The 7,763-nt window shown below is 39.4% G+C and overlaps 1 non-coding gene across 1 annotated transcript; it reads left to right on the forward strand.

Annotated features, from left to right (window-relative positions):
- Positions 1-2,562: 2,562 nt before the first annotated feature.
- LOC139935482 (U1 spliceosomal RNA) lies at positions 2,563-2,727 on the forward strand. The gene has a single exon (XR_011785819.1). It is a non-coding gene; the product is annotated as a U1 spliceosomal RNA (small nuclear RNA).
- The last annotated feature ends 5,036 nt before the right edge of the window (positions 2,728-7,763 follow it).

The raw sequence follows: 7,763 nt of genomic DNA on the forward strand, positions 1-7,763 counted from the left end.
CATGAACGCGGTCAGAAATTGTGTCGTTTGTCGTTCAAATTTCGCGAGATGCAATAAGCCCAAAGTGACAATAAAACAAAACCAGACCTGCCAAGTCTCACGCATTAGGCGTGAGACTCACGCATTTGGGCTCTGTCTCACGCTCACACGCACATCAACCATTATTGGGGCGAGATCGGGAAAAAAATTAACGAAATTTTTTGTACAAAATTTGTACAAACAGAGCGCAAATTTGCAGATTGCGCACGCTTTTGCTCATCCAGTAGGTTCAGCTCAAATTCGGCAGAGCGCAAAACGCTTATTGCGCACAAGTTTGTTCCGATTCTTTTAGCAAATTCGTTGAAATGCGCTCCACTAGCGAAGACACAACAGGCAGAAGAAGTGAGCGATTGATATTGGACATCATTTTTAGTCTATTTTTTTTTCAAGTTTGGAAGGATATAATCTGACACAATCGAACCTCCACATTAACCATCAACATCTCCTGTGTACCTCAAGTGAGTTTTGATTATTCTGAGGAGGCTTTTGATGCCTTTTGAAACACTTTTTGTCCACCATTAAATTTCACATTGTTTTATTTATTTATAATAAAAAAATAAAAAAAAAAAAATAAAAAAAAAGTTGGGCGGCGATTTAAAAAGGCCTTCTTAAACTGGCAATTTTTTTCCGGGGGATGGGGGTTGAGCTTTGAAAAATCTCACACATAGCTAGCCTCTGGACTTGGCATCTCTGCCTGCAAAAAACTTTGTTGACGTTCACGTTAAGTGCTCCCGTTATACATGCAGCCTATTGACCAGAAAGTTTACAAGACCAATTCAGATGAGAATAAACTAAAAAGAGGCCTACGCTCTTACCACCCCCGCCCCCCCCCCCCCCGAAAAAAAAAACAGTAGATAAATTAGATTTGTGGCACACAGCATGTTCCAAAAACTCGCTTTACTTATAGTGCTGTAGCAACGCTATGTATCGTGGGACGTAAAAATGTCATTTTTGACGATGTTTTTTAAAAAGGATATGCAAGCATTATGAATGTATATTGAGTGTGTGGAGAAAGTTTTGGTAGTGTAGTACAAAAGAAACTTTAGTTATTGCTGGCTAACGGTCAGTTTCACCTATCAAAAAACTGATTTGAAAAACGTGTAACGTTAGGGAGGCCCAACATATTAGACCCCTATAAGGATCACGGAGGAGCCTTATAGTTTCTAGATGCATAAGGTACGTTGTCTAACCCAAAACGAGGTGGGTACAGCCACTGCAAGTAGTGGTGGACGTGCGAAATAGCTTCATTTTGGGTTAGAATTATGACGCCATGCATAAATATTGAGAGAGGCGTATAACACCCTCACCCACATTTCGAAATATTTGTGTAAAGGATTTTTATAGCCTAGCGGGGTGCCGCGCGAAGCGCGGCATCCCGCTAGTCATTATTATGAGCAAACATTTTTCAAAAGTTTGCATTCTAATTCAAGCTCTATGTTATGTGCCTTTTGATTCGTATACCTGCCTACTTCTGGTCACTTTTTGTAACTGTCAAAGACCAGTCTTCTCCCTTGCTGTATCTCAACATAATTATGCATAAAATAACGAACCTGTGAGAATTTGAGCTCAATCGGTCGTCGAAGTTGCGAGATAACAATGACAGAAAAAAACACCCTTGTCACAGCAAGTTGTGTGCGTTCAGTTTTTGTGACTGTTTTTTTTTTCTTTTGCAGCCATTTTTTACGTACAAATTTGCTTTCTTTTTTCTTTTGACAAAACGACAGATATGCTCTTCATTTCAATGTTCGGTTACATTATTTCTGTCAATACTTTTCATATAAGGCCGAAAAAGACTTAATTTCAGAAGCCCTTTGGACTAATTATATATTCAAACCGAGGTCACGCATGAACAAACACACAAAATGATGCAGTTAAAACCGGGCAATTGCTTTATAAACGCATGGGCTGTCGATAGACTGAGCAACCAAATTTCAGAAACAAATATTAACTCAAAAACTGACTTGGTAACTAGAATCGGAGAGCTGTTGTGGGAAACGAATTCCTCTGAAGTAACGTAGTTTTTGGACAAAGATGTAATCTTTCACAAAAAAATATTGAAAGACTTCTAGCTAGAAATCTTTTATTCCTATCTGACCGTGCACAAATTCGTCCAACAAGGGTGTTTTTTCTTTCATAGTTTTCTCCCAATTTCGATGACAGTGAGCTCAAATTTTCACAGGTTTGTTATGATATGTTGAGATACACCAAGTGATAACACTGGTCTTTGACAATTGCCAATAGTGTACCTTCCCTTTCACTGGTGCATTTTACATGCTTTGTAAGTCATCGAATAAACAAGTTTTGAACAAAACAAAATTAGACAAAAAAGACACATGCATCATGGGTAAAAAGTAAAATCCTCATCAAGGCGCTAGAAACTAGTGTGCAACCAAATTTAAGAATAAAATGCCTGGAACGTCTCTTGAACGGTTTTGTTTCTCGCTCGGGTGAGCACACCCTATGCACCATGGGTGTGGTGTTACTGACTGCCTCTGATCATATTTAGAATGCTCCCTTCAATCCATACTTACCTGGCTCAGGAGATACCGTGATCACTCAGGCGGTTCCCCCAAGGCGAGGCCCGGCCATTGCACATCTCGGCGTGGGTTGACCCTTGCGATTCCCCCAAATGTGGGGAACTCGGGAGTACAATTTCTGATAGTGGGGACTGCGTTCGCGCTCTCCCTCGCAATAAACCTAAAGACAGATTTCGTAATAACAATGAGATTGGAAATAGATTTTACATTCTGGACTTGACATTTAGTTTGACACTACAAAAACTAGCTCCAGACATAATATTAAGCAGTCCTAGATATCACACCGGTCTGTTGTCATTTTTAAGCTACTATATTTCACAGGACACACAAACCAACACTTTAGAATGACTAGTGAACATGCAGCTATTACTTCATTATTGTATTAAAAGGGTTTACTTTAAAATTTTGTTCTTTGTTTTGCCTTTGTTCACGGATCTTTGTATGCCATCGGCAATTTGACTTCCAAAGATGTAATTATGTCACGAACACGACATCTTTAAGCAAACAAGCTTACATTGTGAAAATTAAAGTCGTTCAATAAGGGTGCAAGACTGTGTACAGGTTGTTGTTATTGTCGGTTTTTTGTTAGGGGGGTCCCACAAATATACCTCCTCTCCTTATCGCAGTTTGTGAAACTCTCAGAATTCACGGCTCTGGACCGTCGAAATACAGAGCGCCACCGTGAGTCAGCAATGATGAAGTTTGTCGATAATTACAGGCTTTACTAACGGTGTATGTTGAAATACAGAACATTTCGAATTCTTGTATAATACACTCTAATCACATTATACTTATTATTAATAGAGCCCTTTCTAACAAGTTAAAATTCATTCATCACAGGTAAAGCCAGACTTTGGTACGGGAATATGTCATCCCTATGCGATTGCTCCCATTCGTGCGACAATGTTGAGCTAGTGGGAGAAATTAAGTCTCTTAACTGGTGTATTACATGCTTTGCAAGTCATTGAATTAACAAGTTATTAAAAAAAATGAGACAAAAAAAGACGCATGTATGATTAAAAAGTACTCACACCTCGGCCTGGGTTGACCCTTGCGATTCCCCCAAATGAACTCGGGAGTACAATTCTGATAGTGGGGACTGCGTTCGCGATCTCCCTCGCAATAAACCTAAAGACAGATTTCGTAATAACAATGAGATTGGAAATAGATTTTACATTCTGGACTTTTTAATTTGTAAATAAAATGGAAACTAATTTTTTAAAACCTTATTTAGCTGTTTATTCATATTCAACACACATTTTAAATTTAGTGACAACAACTTTATTTTGACAGAATACCACTTCCATGTGACTTTAATTTTGAACACATCATTTAACATGATTAAACATGATGTCCAGGTATGAATGTGTACTAAACATGTCTTAATTTCATAAATCGTAATTAAAAAAAATAAAATTAAAAACTATTTTAAAGTATGCATGTGTAGCCTGCTGTAGTGTCTGGTTTGTTTTTAAAGCCCGGCCATTTAAGTCCTACAATAAAACACAATACCGCCCTTATGATGGTTATCAACTAAGTCTGTCCTAACAGTGCAGGAGAGCATGTGCTTTCTTTTAATAGATTTCCAGCTGATCAGAAATAAATGCCTAACGACTATGAACCGACTTTGTGCCTAGTTTGTTTGAGCAGATCACACAACCTAACAGAGAAAAAAAAGAAAATGGGCAATGGGCCGCAGCTGGCCCGCTGTAAAAGGACAACTATCAGATTGTCATGGATTTGTAACATTGTACCAGGTGATAATAAAATTGCATGTTTGTCCATACCCACGAAATAAAGGTATGAAGAACTGCAGCCTATCTAGGCTATAGTGTTTGTGCTGTCTTGTAAAAAAAATGTTATCCAGTCAATCCTGAATAAAAAAACAATTCCAGTTGCCAGCAATGTGGCATGTCTTCTGTATACCTATTGTACTTGTTAGTACCAACAGCCAGTTTAATCGCGTTAGCTTCACGGACAGTACTTACTTCACATTCAAACAGGAGCAAAACATCATAAGATTTAAAGACTCTATTGTATTTATTTAGTAGTAATTTATTTCTCTGTACTGAGATGATTACAAGTGGTTATATTTGTCATTTTATTTAACTGGGGATATAAATTGCATCCACAATGGTTTGGGGAATTAATGAACATATCCAAGGGTTGTACGTCGTATACCCTCATATCAATTTCATTTGAGTCTGGGTAAAATATAATACATTTTGCATGTGCTGTTTGTCCGGCATTTAACAAGAATATTCAATAAAGGGCGTATAAAATACGATGCCTACTGTAAAGTTAATCGATTACATGTGATTTGAAGACAGATAGTGAGTATTACATCCCCAACACTGAAATCACATCCGAGCCAGAAATCACTCCCTTGCCAGTATACAAAATCGTCCAGTGTCTGGTCGCACCTTAACCACATCAAGTCTATGGGCCCTTGCTAAAATCACAACCGAGCAAGAAAACACATCCACTGTTTTTTTACTACATGGCCAAAATCACATCGATATCCTGGCTTCTTGATCAAAATCACATCCACTGTCTGGCTACATGACCAAAGTACATCCACTGCTTGGCTACATGACGAAAATCACATCCACTGTCTGGCTACATGACTAAAATCACATCCACTGTTTAGCTACATGACCAAAATCACATTTACTGTCTGGCTACATGACGAAAATCACATCCACTGTCTGGCTACATGACTAAAATCACATCCACTGTTTAGCTACATGACCAAAATCACATTTACTGTCTGGCTACATGACGAAAATCACATCCACTGTCTGGCTACATGACTAAAATCACATCCACTGTTTAGCTACATGACCAAAATCACATCCACTGTTTAGCTACATGACTAAAATCACATCCACTGTTTAGCTACATGACCAAAATCACATCTACTGTCTAGCTACATGACCAACATCACATCCACTGTCTACATGACCAAAACCCCAACACTGTTCGGCAATTACATGACCAAAATCACATCCACTTGGCTACATGACCAAAATCACATCCACTGCTTGGCTACATGAGTAGTAATGTCTGAGTCACGCGTACCTAATTCTCAAAAAATCACGTGTGTACCTAATTGTCCGTGCGCAATTTTGGCGCGCACGTATTTTTTGGCGCGTAAATTTTGGCGCGGTGCGCAAATTTTTGGCGCGTACCTATTTTTTTCGTGAGTTTCGAGAAAGAAAGAAAATAGCAATTTACTCACGTTAGTATCTCTGAGGGCAAAGCGTTATTGTTTGTACTCAGATGGAGGGGCAAGAGTGATTGTAAATTCACGGAGCGGCGACAAAATTCCACGCAGCACAAACGAAGTCTATACGTTTCGTTTGTATTTTCATGAAGTGAAAACACAGCGGGTTGATGAGTACGTTGACAAGACGTCGAGAAAGTAGAACAGAGATGAACATCTTGAAGTGTTTTGAACTAACTTGTATTGTGTAGATCCCAATGGCGAAACAAAGCTTGTCCAGACGTTAGCGCTAGTGCATAGAGAAATGGCTAGTGGTACGTATAATCTCAGCCAACCAGCTGGACGGAGGGGTTAAAGTCTAAATCCAACTGTGTTGTTGTCACCCGGCATTGTTTGCTGATTGTTTTATCTCTGACCTCGAGGGACCAAACTTGTCCGAACGACTCTATACGACATCACGTTCCACTAGCGAACTTTTCTGGACAAGCTTTAAAATATAGGGTCACTGAGCACAAGGGTACTTTGTGTATTATTATTATTATCATAATTTATTCGGCCATTTCATAAAGAACAATAACAATACATGTAATTGCAAATAAGATTATAGTAAAAGTGTCACGGGTGCGATGCGACCCCCCCCCCACGTTTATTTTTATGTTACGTAATCATTTGCTTTACTTGCATGGCTAGCGCCCTCTGCGGGCTGCTTTCCGGTTCAAGAGCATTCTGTTTTGGGCCGAAGACCTTAACTGACGTCTTTGCGTGTCTTCACCCAACAGGTAAAGATCTTGTTATATTTTGCATTTAAATGTTTTCCTAATTACTACTTAGATTAAATAGTATGTAATAAGCACTATCCTCAAGTCTCAATTTGTTTATAGAATGTTGTTGACTTTAGTGGATATCTGGTTGCTTTTGCAACATCACGCTAGCTATTTATTGATTTGCGGTGTTTAGATATATTTATTACCTCTAGAGCCTTTCCTAATAATCTTAGCAGTGTTACTGAATGTAACATTTTGGAGATCCTTTAGTTTATTTTATCATTGCTTCTGGGATTGGAAATAACCTGTTTATATTGCATTTCACCGTTAATTTGCCTTAAATCCAAGATGGCGGTCGCGTCCTTAATTTTGGCGCGAACCGCGAGTATTGTTTTATCGTTTCATTGTTTATTCTTTTAAAGTTTAGTTTATGTAATTATTATTGTATATTTTGTATGAGCATTCTGTTTTGGGCCGAAGACCTTAACTGACGTCTTTGCGTGTCTTCACCCAACAGATTCACCGTTTACAGATCTCAATAAAACTAAAGAGCTACTATATGATCAGACTTGCCGTTTCATGCCCGTACTTATTCCAAGGGTCACATTTGGTGGAGAATCCGGGTACGGGCATATCGACGACGGCATCAAGCATCACTTGATCGTCAGAGTACATTATACCCGTCAATCTTGTGACCGGTACAGATTACCCCATCAAGACGTTGAAGGCATCCCCAGCCAGGACAGCCGGGTTCCAGCGGGCAGAGCGGCCTTCCCCCCTGAACCCTGCCCCGCGGATCGGAGAGACCCTCAACACTCCAGACGTGAAGAATTTTGGACCGCCGTATCCTTACCATCGGACTTGGATCACCCGTGATTGAGCAACCTTATCCAGCCTCTTCAACGCCCCTGAGTGCCGGATGTTTTTTCTTCACGATCGGAACTGTTGAACATTTTCGCCAACATCAAGAACAAGTTTATCGCGGTGTTCTTGAACATTTTGCCAATAATAAAAATTTGCAGATTTCACGAACTCTCGCAAAGAATTCGATCGCCTCCATTTTGGACAAACTCATAGTTGTTTAAACTCATACGATCGGGAAAGCACCATCATCAGGACAATAAACACAATAGCATTGTCACACGGACTAAAGACCTCCTTTGTACTCTTCCACTGTGCCGATTAAGAGTGCGTTCG

This window comes from Asterias amurensis, chromosome 3, assembly GCF_032118995.1.
Source record: "Asterias amurensis chromosome 3, ASM3211899v1".
Lineage (NCBI taxonomy): Eukaryota > Metazoa > Echinodermata > Asteroidea > Forcipulatida > Asteriidae > Asterias > Asterias amurensis.